The sequence below is a fragment of the Boleophthalmus pectinirostris genome, unplaced genomic scaffold (assembly GCF_026225935.1).
Source record: "Boleophthalmus pectinirostris isolate CB_2022bp ecotype Guang Dong unplaced genomic scaffold, ASM2622593v1 HiC_scaffold_13, whole genome shotgun sequence".
In the NCBI taxonomy this organism is placed as follows: domain Eukaryota; kingdom Metazoa; phylum Chordata; class Actinopteri; order Gobiiformes; family Gobiidae; genus Boleophthalmus; species Boleophthalmus pectinirostris.
Window position 1 is genome coordinate 5,651,704 of NW_026571036.1, and position 16,589 is coordinate 5,668,292.

A 16,589-nucleotide genomic window follows, 5' to 3' on the forward strand; every position below is an offset into this window, starting at 1 on the left:
TTTATATCTTAAATATGGGGTCAGCTCAATGTTCCTTCAGCCTTATGTTCCCTAATTTCTAAGATTCTAAGATAAGTCAAGTCATTTTTTTTTTTATATCGCATTTAAAAAGGGATGATTCAGAGTCATTTCAACCTCAGGTCCTTTGCACCATGACCTCCACGTTACATCTGTAGTCAACTGCTGCTGGGTGTAACTGGTAGAAATGGGGATAAATTCTGATGCAAATTGGCGATAAAGGAAATGTGGGAACGTAGGACTTCATTTTGGAAAGAAAACAAAAACAAAAACCTTAGAAATGAGGGAATATGGGCATCCTCCCTTAAAGTTTGGACAAGCTTTTTTGCAGTGCTCAGTTAATCTTGTTTTAGTCTTGTTTTAGTCCTGGTTTAGTCCTGGTTCAATCCAGTTTTCATCTTGTTTTAGTCTTGTTTTAGTCTTGTTTTAGTCCTGGTTCTGGTCCTGGTTCAATCTGGCATCTCAGTTTAAGTCGCGTAAACATTATCCGTAAATGTTAAGTGTTTATGTCTTCAATTTTGGACACTTTTTTGCAGTGCTCAGTGACCAAGAGTTTTACTGTCACGGTAAAACTAACAAACATTACCCTTCCTGGATCACAAATGACAAAAATAATAATTTGATGCCGATGACACACAGTTCAAAACACAGAATATTTTTACCGCTTTACACGTGTAAAAAGTTTTATTTGATTGTTCAGAAGCCCAACAGTGTGCTTTTTTTTTTGTGAGTCGGAGAAGTTTGCGATCGCACAACCTCGCGATAACTTCACCTCAGGAAAGTGTTCGGATCCCACGTCTGACAACACGACCTCCGGACGGCGAACCTCCGAAAGCTCCGTCATTATCTGCCTCTGTATCTCGTCCATTCAGCGGCGCACAAATGTGACCGCACAGGACGGCCCCGCATCTGCGGCGAGAACCAAGACGGATTCCACAAAGCTTTTCCTCATGAGCGAAGACGAATAAATCAAAGAGCGTTAATTACATACCACACAGAGGGAGTGGGAGGAGGGGGGAGCTGCGAGTTTCATACCCGACCAAAGGAGCCCGAGGAGGGGGGCACGGAGAAGAGAAACCCCCCCCCCGAGGAAACACGCTCTGACCTCACGTCTCAAGAATGTACAATGGGTTTAATTGATTGTAGAGATGTTATGGTGCGGTAATGGTGCGGACGGAGGCACCAGGTTCAAACGTGGACTAAGACGGAACTAAACCCGGGTCTGTTTCTGGGTGAAGATAGTCCTCAACGAGAACTGTGCGAGAACTAAAGGAAAAAGTGAAGAAAACAATAAAACAAGAATGATTTTTTTTTATGTGATCTGTAGCTTTTTTTCTGTTCAAGATTAACTCAAGATCTGGAGATGGATCCCACTGCTCCAGACGGGATTAAACCAGAGACACTGATGGATGGGTCAAATTCAGGTTTAACCCAGAAATATCAAAGGATGGGTCAAAACAAATGCAGGTTTAATCCAGAGAAGCTGAAGTATGGGTCAAATATGCAGGTTTAACCCAGAGACGCTGAAGGATGGGTCAAATGCAGCTTTAACTCAGGGAAACTGAAGTATGGGTCAAATATTCAGGTTTAACCCAGAGACGCTGAAGGATGGGTCAAATGCAGGTTTGACTCAGAGACACCAAAGGGTGGGTCAAATATGCAGGTTTAACCCAGAAACACCGAAGGATGGGTCAAATAAAATGCAAGTTTAACCCAGAGACACTGAAGGATGGGTCAAATGCAGGTTTAACCCAGGGGAAACTGAAGTATGGGTCAAATATTCAGGTTTAACCCAGAAATATCAAAGGGTGGGTCAAATATGCAGTTTAACCCAGAAACACGAAGGATGGGTCAAATAAAATGCAAGTTTAACCCAGAGACACTGAAGGATGGGTCAAATGCAGGTTTAACCCAGGGGAAACTGAAGTATGGGTCAAATATTCAGGTTTAACCCAGAAATATCAAAGGATGGGTCAAATCAAATGCAGGTTTAACCAAGACAAGCTGAAGGATGGGTCAAAACAAATGCAGGTTTGACCCGGAGACACTGAAGGATGGGTCAAATGCAGCTTTAACTCAGGGAAACTGAAGTATGGGTCAAATATTCAGGTTTAACAAAGAGACACCAAAGGATGGGTCAAATCAAATGCAGGTTTAACCCAGATACACTGATGGATGGGTCAAATGCAGGTTTAACCCAGAAACACTGAATGATGGGTCAAATAAAATGCAAGTTTAACCCAGAGACACTGAAAGATGGGTCAAATTCAGCTTTAACCCAGAAATATCAAAGGATGGGTCAAATCAAATGCAGGTTTAACCAAGAGACGCTGAAGGATGGGTCAAAACAAATGCAGGTTTGACCCGGAGACACTGAAGGATGGGTCAAATGCAGCTTTAACTCAGGGAAACTGAAGTATGGGTCAAATATTCAGGTTTAACAAAGAGACACCAAAGGATGGGTCAAATCAAATGCAGGTTTAACCCAGATACACTGATGGATGGGTCAAATGCAGATTTAACCAGAAACACCGAAGGATGGGTCAAATAAAATGCAAGTTTAACCCAGAGACACTGAAGGATGGGTCAAATATTCAGGTTTAACCCAGAGACACCGAATGATGGGTCAAATAAAATGCAAGTTTAACCCAGAGACACTGAAGGATGGGTCAAATTCAGGTTTAACCCAGAAATATCAAAGGATGGGTCAAATCAAATGCAGGTTTAACCAAGAGAAGCTGAAGTATGGGTCAAATATGCAGGTTTAACCCAGAAACACCGAAGGATGGGTCAAATAAAATGCAAGTTTAACCCAGAGACACTGATGGATGGGTCAAATTCAGGTTTAACCAGAAATATCAAAGGATGGGTCAAATCAAATGCAGGTTTAACCAAGAGAAGCTGAAGTATGGGTCAAATATGCAGGTTTAACCCAGAAACACCGATGGATGGGTCAAATAAAATGCAAGTTTAACCCAGAGACACTGAAAGATGGGTCAAATTCAGGTTTAACCCAGAAACACCGAAGGATGGGTCAAATCAAATGAAGGTTTAACCAAGAGAGGGTCAAATATGCAGGTTTAACCCAGAGACGCTGAAGGATGGGTCAAAACAAATGCAGGTTTGACCCGGAGACACTGAAGGATGGGTCAAATGCAGCTTTAACTCAGGGAAACTGAAGTATGGGTCAAATATTCAGGTTTAACAAAGAGACACCAAAGGATGGGTCAAATCAAATGCAGGTTTAACCCAGATACACTGATGGATGGGTCAAATGTAGGTTTAACCCAGAGACACCGAAGGATGGGTCAAATAAAATGCAAGTTTAACCCAGAGACACTGAAAGATGGGTCAAATTCAGCTTTAACCCAGAAATATCAAAGGATGGGTCAAATCAAATGCAGGTTTAACCAAGAGAGGGTCAAATATGCAGGTTTAACCCAGAGACGCTGAAGGATGGGTCAAAACAAATGCAGGTTTGACCCAGAAACACCGAAGGATGGGTCAAATAAAATGCAGGTTTAACCCAGATACACTGATGGATGGGTCAAATGCAGCTTTAACTCAGAGAAACTGAAGTATGGGTCAAATATTCAGGTTTAACAAAGAGACACCAAAGGATGGGTCAAATAAAATGCAAGTTTAACCCAGATACACTGATGGATGGGTCAAATGCAGGTTTAACCCAGAAACACTGAATGATGGGTCAAATAAAATGCAAGTTTAACCCAGAGATACTGAAAGATGGGTCAAATTCAGCTTTAACCCAGAAATATCAAAGGATGGGTCAAATCAAATGCAGGTTTAACCAAGAGAGGGTCAAATATGCAGGTTTAACTCCAGAGACGCTGAAGGATGCGTCAAAACAAATGCAGGTTTGACCCGGAGACACTGAAGGATGGGTCAAATGCAGCTTTAACTCAGGGAAACTGAAGTATGGGTCAAATATTCAGGTTTAACAAAGAGACACCAAAGGATGGGTCAAATCAAATGCAGGTTTAACCCAGATACACTGATGGATGGGTCAAATGCAGCTTTAACTCTTTAAATATAAAACAAACAAGCTCAGAACCTGGACTAAAACTGAGGCTAAAACTGTAGCTGTTCCTTCAAAGTTTAGATGCAGAATCTGGGCAATTTGGGAACTGCTCCACTGTGTTCGATTATCCTTTCGAATCGTTTTTTTTCTGTGGAAGTTGCCTAACGACACGAGTGACACGCCCCTTTTCCTCGGACGGCGCGACTCGGATTTCGGTGGCAGAAAAAGTCGACCGAGCAAGGATTCCGAGTCAGAATCCAAGATGGCTCCGCCCACTGTGACGTGTAAATATGGTGGTTTAAATGACAGTTTCAGTCACTCGTATCATTGAGTGCGTTACATGCACATCAATAACCCGGTTATTAGCCATACCCCGGTTCTGTCAGTATTCGGGTTACTGCGTTTACATGCGCACTGAGAAACCGGGACACTCATATCTGCGTATACATGAACAAATGGAGTATCCCGGTTTCTTGACATAATCTTACAAATGCGCAGGCGCAAAAATTAACTTAAATCAATTTCATAAACCAGGAAAAATACAAACCGTGAGCTCCTTTAGCATAAGAAGCTAAGGAGCTACGAGATCTCCCACAATCCACTGTGCAGATTCTTCATTAAAATCTTCTGCATAAATAAACTCAACTTTACAACATATAAACCATAAACACTATAGACACATCAGCCCGTTTGATCAGATAATTCAGCTGTGATCACATTTGTTTACGTTTTACAGAAACGAAACTTAAGACCGTAGGCTAATTAGCATAAACTGTTAGCGGCGATAAAAACAACTCGCTCCTTGCGCCGCTGATGTGATCAGTTTCTTTTGGACTAAATGACACGACTCTGTGGATTATGTGTGTTATTTCTGTGACAGAAGAGGCGCTAATGATGGTAAGTGTGTTCGTGCATATATAGAGTATAGGAGATAGTTCATGTTTTAGCTTTTCAGTGATCACACGAGTGCAGGTCGTACAAGTGCAGATTGTACGTGTGCAGGTTTAGCGCAGCTCTTTAATTTTACAGTCATTTCACTCGTTTGGTCACTTTATTTATGTTGGTCAATTTATTTATGTGACTACTGTTGTGTTGAAAGGCTGGAAAGTGTCTTTTGGACGCATGCGCACTCAACTTTATGTTGCAGTAACCGGGGTACTGCGTTTACATGCCACAAGTAACCCGGTTACTATCGGAATAAACCAGCTACAGTAACCTGGTTTCTAATAACCGGGATACTGCCATAACCGGGTTACTGAAACCAGGTTACTGCGTTTACATGCACCATCAAGAAACCGGGATACTCAAAAAACCCGATCATAACCGGGTTACTGATGTGCATGTATACGCACTCACTGCAGTACCTGTACTACGTCCGTATCACTGCCTGTGGGTTTGGGAGTCGTTGTCGTGGTGAGGCCAATTGAACAAATACTTGATTTAATGGGCACTAACGTTCCTAAGGTTCGCTAAGTGGACACCTGAAATATAATATACGCTTCAAGCTCGGATATGACGTCAAAGCTGAGGTCCAAGTTTTAATTAATTAATGAATTGATCACTGCATGTATATAGTGCCTTTCAAGATACCCAAAGAGCTTTACAGTTCATTATTCATTCACTCCAGACTCAGTGGGAGTTGGAAGGTAATTGAACGCAGGGTTATTTAACAGAGTTTTTTTGTATGATTGAGGCTATTATGTGTGGTGCACGTTGACTAGAACCCTCGTTTATGGTCCTTTCAGATCAGTTTCCCGAGGAAGTTGCCCAGCGACCTTTTCCTGTGATGGCGCGACTCGGACCTCGGTGGCGGAAAAAGTCGACGGAGCAAGGATTCCGAGTCAGAATCCAAGATTGCTCCGCCCACTGTGACGTGTAAATATGAAGTGTTTTCATTGTGTTTGGACACTTTAGTGGTTTAAAGGTTGTATAGAGGATTTTCCAAGGAACGAGAAATCCAGCGAGTGTTTGTCCTTTTTCAAATGTTGCGCATGTGTGAAACCACCCCCCTCCCCTACAGCTCCTACGTAGAAACGCCTCCTCCCTCCTCCTCCTTACGCCAGAAACAGGTTTGTTTACAGCCGGTGCTGCACATGACTTGTAAACAACTAACTACAGTGTTGGTTAGACAAGTGGAGAAGTGAGGAGCGGGGGAGGAGGGGCGCGGACATTTCGTTCGCGGACGAGAAGTGAGGAGCAGGGAGAGAGGAGAGGAGCAGGAAAGGGGTGCAGAGAAGGTTGCGCGGAGATTCAGTGCAAATGAACTAGCTACAACACGCAGCAGCAAGCGGACTCTTTCTTTGCACTGAAAATTACGTTTTCAGACATAGGATATCGCTTTCGTGTCCTGAAAAACGTTTGTGTAGCTCTTGGAAATAAAGTACGTTTTCATAATAAGCAGAAGTTTCCTGTCCAGGAGTAATTTGTGGACCAGTGGTTCAGTCTTTAGACCCTGCGTCTGCTTCAGTTGCGCCATCGCTGGAATGAATCTTCAAGAATCACCTTAGTTTGGCTTCGCTGCTTTTCCCCTTGTCTTCTTCTTTCAGCGACCTCAAAAACGGACTTTCTTTTGCGGCGAACTGCTCCTGGATTCTTGTCGCCATTGCAACAAACTTTGTGCGAACTGCGAGGAAGATATAGGTCAAAAAAAGCCGCTAAGAACTGTTGCGTTGGTGGAAGTAAACAGCGTCTGTGCGTCTTGCGTCTGTGGACTGTGTGACTGTGACAGTCGTACGTAAACCACTTACCGGCAGCACGCAGGACAAGTCAGTTACACTAGAAACGTAGGGAGTTTGATTGACAGCCTGTCAGCTCACAGATAACGAGGCAGTGTCGTTATCTATTGGCAAATGTTTAGCCCCACCACGTCCAGAGTTGATGAATTTTTATTCTCTTTTTTTTGGTCATCATAATTACAAGGCGACTGCATCTATAATCTATCACTGACAATTTGAAACAAAAAAAAACCTCCATACAACCTTTAAATGACAGTTTTAGTCACTCGTATCACTGCAGTACCAGTACCACGTCCATATCACTGCCTCTGGGTTTGAGAGTCGTGTTGTGGTGAGGCTGATATTATCGAACAAATACTTGATTTAATGGGCGTGTCCTCTGAGGTTCCTAAGAGGACACACGAAAAATAACAATACGCTTGAAGCTCGGATGTGACGTCAAATCCGAGGTCCAAGTGGGAGTCAGAAGATAATCTGACTCAGGGTTATTTAACAGAGAAGATATCTGGAATAATTTATTTATTTTTTGTATGATTGTGGCTATTACGTGTGGTGCCCCCTGACTAGAACCCTCGTTTATGGTTCGGTGGTGACTGGTCTGTGCTCACAGGTGACTCCTTTGGGTGCACGCGGCGGCTCGTTTAGGAACAGATGTACCTCAGCTGTGATCCAGATGAGGGGTACGTGACTCTCGACATTCGGAGAGTGTACGGCTACGTTTGATTTGGAAGCGTTTGTGGCGAATCCAACGCTTGCCGTGTTTAACTCTCGTAGAAAAGGTGACATGGTTGAAATCGCCCGGCATTTTGGCTTTCCCGCGTCTGCTGCTTTGCACGTGGGAGAGTTCAGGAAGACTATACGAGCTGTTTTGGTTAGTAAGGAGGTCTTGGTCATACTGTGGAACATTCCAGGCAGACCAACGACATAACCACAGAAACAATAAAACCAAAAAGATAATATAATTCATCTTTAAGTCCGATTAGCATAACATTGTCTTTAATTGAATATACGTTTGTGGTCTATAAGGAAAGCGCTGGAGGGGGGTATGACCTTGTGCGTGGGTCAAAGGTCGCGGGGCTGTAGGCTCAGACCGCTCCCTGTCACTGCTGAGTATACACAAAGGACCTCCGTGCTAATAAATGCACATCGATGGACACACTGGTGATCAATGGCGGCACGGGGACAAAGATGCGCTGTTTCGGTAAAGGTCCCGCGTTTGCATTATTCACGCTTTGTTTTTATACGATTATAGTCTCCAAACTGCACCGTAAGATGTTTTATTGCATCTTGTATCCATAGATTTATAAAAAAACATTGTAATTTCGAAGCAGTTTTAATTGAAAATAGAATAAAATCCACAATATTGATCTTATATTACGCAAAAATGACTTAAGTCAAGTTATAATGCTGTTACCTCCTCAAAAACAGACCTGAAATTGTGTTTTGTTTCATTCACACGTGTTTGAGTAACTCTTTATTATTCGTCTGTCTACATCTCCAAAGCTCAAAATGCTCCATTCCACCTTGTGATGTCATGAAGTGGTAGTTTTTAAGTTAATAGCTCCTTTTATTCAGTCAAGGTGGACATTTCCAGGGCTGAAATGATCCAATATCTGCAGGGTTAAACATGTGTGAATGAAACAAAACACAACTCCAGGTCTGTTTGTGATGAAACTACCAGAAAATAGTGTAATAAATTAAATCTTTAAATGCAGAATCATTTTCAAACTCACCTATGGTCATGAGCTTTGGGTAGTGACCGAAAGGACAAGACCGCGGGAACAAATGAGTTTAATTTGTTCATTTTATTGGTTTGAGCAAAGTACAACAAAAACAACAACAAAAACAGAACAAAACAAAAAATTTGAATATGTGCATTAACTTCTTGGGTTCTTTCTAAAGGTCAATACAGTAAAGTGTATTTATCTTGTTGACGTGTTTCGGCTGCTGCTGCTCCAAGCCATTTTCAGGGTGACGGATCTGAAAATGGCTTGGAGCAGCAGCAGCCGAAACACGTCAACAAGGCAAATACACTTTACTGTATTGTCTTTAAAAACAACCCAAGAAGTTAAAGTACATGAGAAGACAAAATGAACATCTTTGGCTTGAGGATATGTACATGAATATATTTGGGAACTGGTGCTCAGAAGGAGTAGGATGAAGTTTAAAAGGTTGTATGGAGGATTTTTTTTAAGTTTCAAATTGTCAATGAAAGTTTAAAATACCATTACAGAGATGCAGCAGCCTTGTAATTATGATGACCAAAAAAAAAAAAAAGAATGAAAATCTATCAGCTGTGGACGTAGTGAGGCCAGATAAATATCAGCCAATAGATAACGAGGCTGCCTCATTTTCTATTGGCTGTTAGGTTGTCAATCAAACTCCCTACGTTTCTAGAGTAACTGACTCGCCAGCGTGAGGGGATTATGTGGTTTATGCAGCGATTCTTAGAGGCTTTTTAAAACTATAGCTTCCTTGCAATTCGCACAAAGTTTGTTGTGATGGCGGACGAGAATCCACGACCAGTTCGCCGCAAAAGAAAGTCAATTTTTGAGGTCGCTGAAAGAAGACGAGAAGGGGAAAAGGAGCAAAACCAAACTGAGGTGATTCTTGGAGATTCCTTCCAGCAATTGCGTGACTGAAGCAGACAAAGTGTCTAAAAACTGATGCATCGGTCGCTAAATTATTTCTATTTCGCATGCACAACATTTGAAAAAGGACTGTCGCTGTATTTCTCTTTCCTTAAAAAATCCTCTATACAACCTTTAAGAAACTTAGTGTCCTACCCCAATTGTTTTACATAATCATGTGGTAGACACTTTGTTTTTAGCGATAGGGTGAGGAGCTCAGTCACACGGGAGGAGCTCGGAGTAGAGTCGCTGCTCCTCCACGTCGAGAGGAGGACGTACGGTGACCAGATGAGATTGGCTGAAGTTCAGGACAGATGTGAGGTAGGGAGAGGCAAAGTGTGGGCGCAGAAATGTTGACCCGTTTTAAGTTGCTTTTCTTTACAAACGAACAAAAATCATGTTAATAAATTAGTTTACAGACAATGTTGGGGAGTAACAGATTACATGTACCAGAGTTATGTAATCAGAGTACAAATTATGAGTAACTGTATTCAGTTACAGTTACTGTTTCAGTGAGTGGTAATTGGATTACAGTTACTTTGTTGAAATAAATGGATTACACATTGCCGGACATTAAACCAGGTCTAAAACCAGGTCTAAACCAGGACCAAAACCAGAACTAAACCAGGACTAAAACCAGGTCTAAACCCAGGTCCAAACCAGTTCTAAACCTGGTCTAAACCAGGTCTAAAACCAGGTCTAAACTAGGTCTAAACCAGGACTAGACCAGGACTAAAACCAGGTCTAAACTAGGTCTAAACCAGGACTAGACCAGGACTAAAACCAGGTCTAAACCAGGACTAAAACCAGGTCTAAACCCAGGTCCAAACCAGTTCTAAACCTGGTCTAAACCAGGTCTAAAACCAGGTCTAAACCAGGACTAGACCAGGACTAAAACCAGGACTAAAACAAGGTCTAAACCAGGTCCAAACCAGGACTAAAACCTGACCTAAAACAGGTCTAAAACCAGGTCTAAACTAGGACTAAACCAGGTCTAAACTAGGATTTAACAGGACTAAATCATGCTGCGTGGACGTGTCTCCTCTTCTTCTATCAATAATATTTTTAATTTGGTTCAGTAAAGTCTGGACTTTTTTATTTTCTTTTATCAGACAAAACATCTTATATTACAATATCCTCGTCTTTGCTTCTCTACAACAAATCAAGTAATCCAGAGTATTCAGATTACATTACTCACCTTAATTAACTTAATGGATTATGTTACAAACTACATTTTGGTGTATGTAATCTGTAATCTGTAGGGGAATACATTTTAAAAGTGAACTTCCCAACACTGTTTACAGACATAAGGAAGAAAGAACAAAATAAAAATGTAAATGGGATCTTGAACCCGTTTGCAGTAAAGACGAATGACTTATCGTAGTGAGCTAAACTACGTGCTATAAGAGGAAGCTTGGTTGTGGCACTGCCTCACCTGCCTCTCCTGATCGCATGTCGCTGTCTGCCTGCGCCTTCGGTCAGTCGCGCTTCCCTGGAGGCAATTATACTCCCTGCAAACAGAGCGTCTAGAAGTCATCAGGGTCTCTCCGCGAAGAGTTTATCAGAAAACAACTACTCAGTATTCTGTTTGAGTGTAATTTTTGGGACATTTAGGGTTGGATTTGGGACAACATCATTTTTTGGGACGTCTGGTCACCCTACCTGGACACCTCCCTGGGAAGGTGTTACGACCCGGCTCGTTTGGGGTGAGGGAAGTAACAAAAAAATAAAAACCAAGATGTAAAATGGAATAAATTAAATAATGTTTAATTAACCAGAATGTAAAGGTAAATTAACAACAGACTAAAAATATATATAGGAAACAGTCTAAACTAAGAAACAGAACAACATGAAACAGTTTTGTGTCACCAAAGGCGTCACACAGGCTTACAAAAAAAACAAAAAAAACGAGACGGGACACACACTAAACTAAAACACAAGTTCCCAAAATTAAACCACATAAGCCCACAAACAGAATCGAGTGACCAAATCAAAAAAGGCACAAAACAGAACTAGACTAAACACCAAGGCCAGCAGCCCCGAACAGGTGCTGGTCATCTCCTTAAATAGGGGGCGGTGGCTGCAGGTGAGGTGGGCGTCGACCTGCCCCACCAATCACGGACCAGGGCTCCTGCAGCAGGAATCAAGAGAACTCAGCAAAAATCACACAAACAAATTCGAACTAAGGCCTGGGGCTGTAACAGAAGGTGTACCGGACACGTCCCACCGGAATTAGGCCCCAGGGAAGATCCAAGGACACGCTGGAGGGACTTTGTCTCTGGACTGGCCTGGAAACTCCTTGGGATCCCCGTGGAAAAGCTGGAGTAAGTGTGTGTGGAGACAGAATTCTGGGGCTCGCTGCTCAGACTGCTGCCTCCAAAACCCAGCCCGGGTAAAGCGGAAGAAAATGGATGGATACATTTTCAAACAACTCAACCAGTCGACCTGTCAATCAACAAACGCGTGCGGGGGTGACCTTGGCGAAAATCGTCAGCTCACTGGTCTCTTATTCGTGTTCGTATCTCGATTTACGGACAAAATTACGGAAGCCGACCACCACAACACAAACGCAAACGCCGCAACACATTAAAAAGCCACAACACATTAAAAAGCCACAACACATTAAAAAGCCACAACACATTAAAAAGCCACAACACATCAAAAAGCCACAACACATTAAAAAAGCCACAACACATTAAAAAGCCACAACACACAAAAACACATTAAAAAGCCACAACACATTAAAAAGCCACAACACATCAAAAGCCACAAACACATTAAAAAAAGCCACAACACATTAAAAAAGCCACAACACATAAAAACCACAACACATAAAAAGCCACAACACAATTAAAAAGCCACAACCACATTAAAAGCCACAACACACATTCAAAAAAGCCACAACACATTAAAAAGCCACAACACATCAAAAAGCCACAACACATTAAAAAGCCACAACACATCAAAAAGCCACAACACATTAAAAAGCCACAACACATCAAAAAGCCACAACACACCAAAAAAAGCCACAACGGAAATGACCGCGGGACTCTATTTTAATGCAAACGCCACAACAAATACAAAAGCCACAACACAAACGCAAAATGCCGCAACACATTAAAAAGCACACAAACACACATTCAAAAAGCCACAACACATTAAAAAGCCACAACACATCAAAAAGCCACAAACATTAAAAAGCCACAAACACAACACAAAAGCCACAACACACCAAAAAAGCCACAACGGAAATGACCGTGGACTCTTTTAATTCAAACGCCGCAAACAAATACAAATGACATAAACACAAAACGCAAAAGCCACAACACAACATCAAAAAGCCACAACACACAAAAAGCACAACACATTAAAAAGCCACAAAGGAAGTGACCGCGGGACTCTATTTTTCGACGGACCGATCAAGCGGCAAGTGAAGAAGAAGAACTACAACGTGAAAAGTAAAGGAACGGAGAAGTTGGAAACGTAAGTAAAAGTAATTTATTGTTTTATCATTATTCGTTTCACGTTGTAGTTCTTCTTCTTCACTTGCCGCTTGATCGGTCCGTCGGAAAATAGAGTCCCGCGGTCACTTCCTTTGTGGCTTTTTAATGTGTTGCGGCATTTGCGTTTGTGTCGTGGCGTTTGTATTTGTTGCGGCGTTTGCATTAAAATAGAGTCCCGCGGTCATTTCCGTTGTGGCTTTTTTTTTTGGTGTGTTGTGGCTTTTTGTTGTGTTGTCGCATTTGTATTTGTTGCGGCGTTTGCGTTTGTTGTGACCCCTCTCGGCTTCCGTACAAAATAGTTTAAAAAACAAACAAACAAACAAACAAAAAAAAACACCAGGATCATGTAGAGCGGCTTAATACGAACATTTTAAGATGAAAATGATGAGGCTCAGAGCAGCAGTTACAGAAGGAGCTCAGTTTTTCAATGTAAATCGAACTGGAGCCAAAGTTGCTGGAGCTGGAAGCACGCACATGCTCGCTTCCCATTTGAAACACGCCCCTTAACGCATTAGCTATGTCCATTTGCATATGAACCAGGACTAAACCAGAACTAAACCAGTATTAAACCAGTGCAACTTTCCACCAGCACCAGCCAGAACTGATCCAAAAAACGACTCCCACACCTCCCACCTCGTTACATAATCCCGGTCTTCCACTCCACCATCTGTGTTCCCGATCGCTCTCGTCTTTCCCGCCGAGTCCGAGACACGTCCCGGCGTTTCCGTGGCGACGCGTCTCTCTCCTCCGTCTCCCCGGCAGATGGAGCGCCCCGGACGTGTCTGGCAGCTCGCGACTCCAGACAACCTGAACTCCGCGTCCCGCTGCTTATCTCGGCGAAGCGGGGAAGTGGAAGTATTCCCGGCGGGCTTACATGTACAGTTTGAAGTTATTTTCGCACGGCGCGTTTAAGTAGAGCCTCCAAAAAACATCAGAGGAACGGCTCATGTGGAGAGGGCTAAATATAAAGTCATTTGCATAAGCTGTCGAACGGAAAAGGGTTTTTGAGTGCACTGAAGGGAAATCAGGTAAGGAGGAGTAAAGAGTGTTCAAAACCAGGACAAAATAGGACCAACTAAAGTTACGTTGCAGCCTGAAGTGACCCAAATCCAAGTTTTTGGCCCTTATGCTCCTGTATCTGATATTTTAATGACAGTCTGAACGACACAGATCTGATTTTTCCAAATACGACCCAGGCCCCTTGTGTCCTTTGTAGAATTCGTTCACTCGACGGTAGGTGGGCACATTTTTTTATTTAACCAATCGATGCTGTTTGGTTGTGACGTATGTAATGTGCAGCTAATGAGGTTAACTGGTATATTCAGCTTTTCCAAAATCACGTAGGAAGAAGGACAATAACGTCTTTCCCCTTGATAAAAGTCACTGAACATTCTCTTCCGGCTTTAAATCCTCGATCTCGGGAATCGCTGCCAACACAGAATGTCTGGCTCTTCGCTGATTGGCTGGTGCCCGAACTCGCACTTCCGGGGTTTTTGCGAACCGTCTAGAACAGGGATGTCGAACTCATTTTGGTCCGGAGGCCGTATCCAAACTACTTTGATGGCACAGTGGCTGAGTGGGTAGCACGCATGCCTCACAGCAAGAAGGTTCTGGGTTCGATCCCCGAATTGCCCGGGCCTTTCTGTGTGGAGTTTGCATGTTTCTCCCCGTGTCTGGATGAGTTTCCTCTGGGTGCTCAGGTTTCCCCCATCAACCCAAAACATGTTACAGGTCTCCAGAACAGTTGATAGTCAAGGTCAGTTAAATACAATTCAATTCAATCATTTTGTGTCCTTAGGCAAGACACTTCAACTACTTTGCCTAGTATGAAAAGTGATGTGTGCGCAAGTGATGGTGTTGATTGGACGGACCGATGGCGCCGATTGGCATGGCAGCCGCGCTTCTGTCAGTCTGCCCCAGGGCAGCTGTGGCTACAACAGTAGTTGACCATCACCAGGTATAGAGTGAATGAATAATGCTCTGTAAAGCGTCTTTGTGACAAAAATGTCTGTGAAAAAGCACTATATAAATAAAGACTTACTTACTTTGATCCTAAAGGGGCTGGATCAGAAAACTCAAGTCATATAAACCCCAAAATAACAATAACTTCAAATATTTGTGCAGAGAAACACAAATCTATTACAGAAATCTTTTTTAATTGATGAACTTTTTCTTTTACAAAATATTTTAATATTATGAACAACCTGAAACTTTAAGAAAAATGCAATTTCAACACAAAGTTTTAACATTAACTTGAATTTTTCTTGTAAAATCCTGCACTCGGCTCCACTTTTCTCATGTTGGACATTTTTCTGATGAGGGTGTCACGGTCAACAGTCAAAACGATCGTCCTTTAAGAGCGTTTGGAAAGAGACAAGTCTTCATTTGTGCTGCTCTGGTGGGAGGGGCCACGTACAGAGACGCTGGAGACGCTGCTGTGATAAACACCGCAGAAAATTACCAATATTTTAATAGAAAATATAATTTAAATATCTTAGTAGAAAATCAGCCAAGGGTCAGATTAAAGGTCTTGGAGGGCCTTACGTTTGACACCCCTGGTCTAGTTTATTCCGATTTCCTCCCGAAAACGCGGATTAAAAAGTGAAGACACAATGCCACGTTTGCCTCTTCTGTTCAGACCGTCATCATATAAACATTCCTCGCTCTGATCTAAAGCCCAGCCCCTGCAGCTCAGTGAAGGAATTCTGGAGGTTCTGAGTTTCACGTGAGGTCTGTCCTTAAACTGAGAATGAGACAAACCTGGATGTGTCTCTATCTGCAGGTTTAGTCTCTGGAAACGCAGGTGCAGTTGTGGTTGTAAAACGCGCTCAGGCTACATACATGGTTCCTTTAATTAAACTCTACGATCAATAATGCATCGTGAAACTCTTGTTAGCGTCACCGGCGGGTCCTGTCTCCAGTTGTGACAGACTCCACTGCTCCTGTTTGAATTGTAAATGTTCGTTGCACCTGACATGTTGTGCCTGCGCCTGTCGCGTGTTTCCTCTGGGAGGGCGGCGTGACAGGGCGCCCCCTGCCCCTGTCAATACTACACTCGTCAAAGTCCCCCCGAGCAGGAGCATCGCCGTGACGACCACAGACCCCCAACACCCCTGACAGGAACGACCTCGCTCATTTACATCTCATTTTAAAGACGCTCTACCTGATTTTTACAGTCTTAAAACGTGAAAAACTAGACAATTTGAACAAGAAATGCGTTATTATCAGATACAGACAGCACACGACGATCTCATTTCCAGATCAAAGAAATTTTACTTTACTGTGAGAAAAAAATTATAAAAATCTTATACGTCTCCTTTTAATATTTGATATGTTTTTACCGTATAACGAAACTTCAAGAAAAAAAAAAACTAGTGTCATAATCCTCGAGACTGGTCTTGGTCTCGTTTTTTTTGTGGTCTTGGTCTCGTCTTGGACTCAACTGCGTTTGGACTCGGTCTTGTCTCAGTCTTGAAGGTGTTTAAACTCGGTCTTGTCTCGGTCTTTGAAGGCACTTGGACTCGGTCTTGTCTCGGTCTTGTGTCGGTCTTGTCTCGGTCTTGAAGGCGCTTGGACTCGGTCTTGTCTCGGTCTTGAAGGCGCTTGGACTCGGTCTTGTCTCGGTCTTGAAGGCGCTTGGACTCGGTCTTGTCTCGGTCTTGAA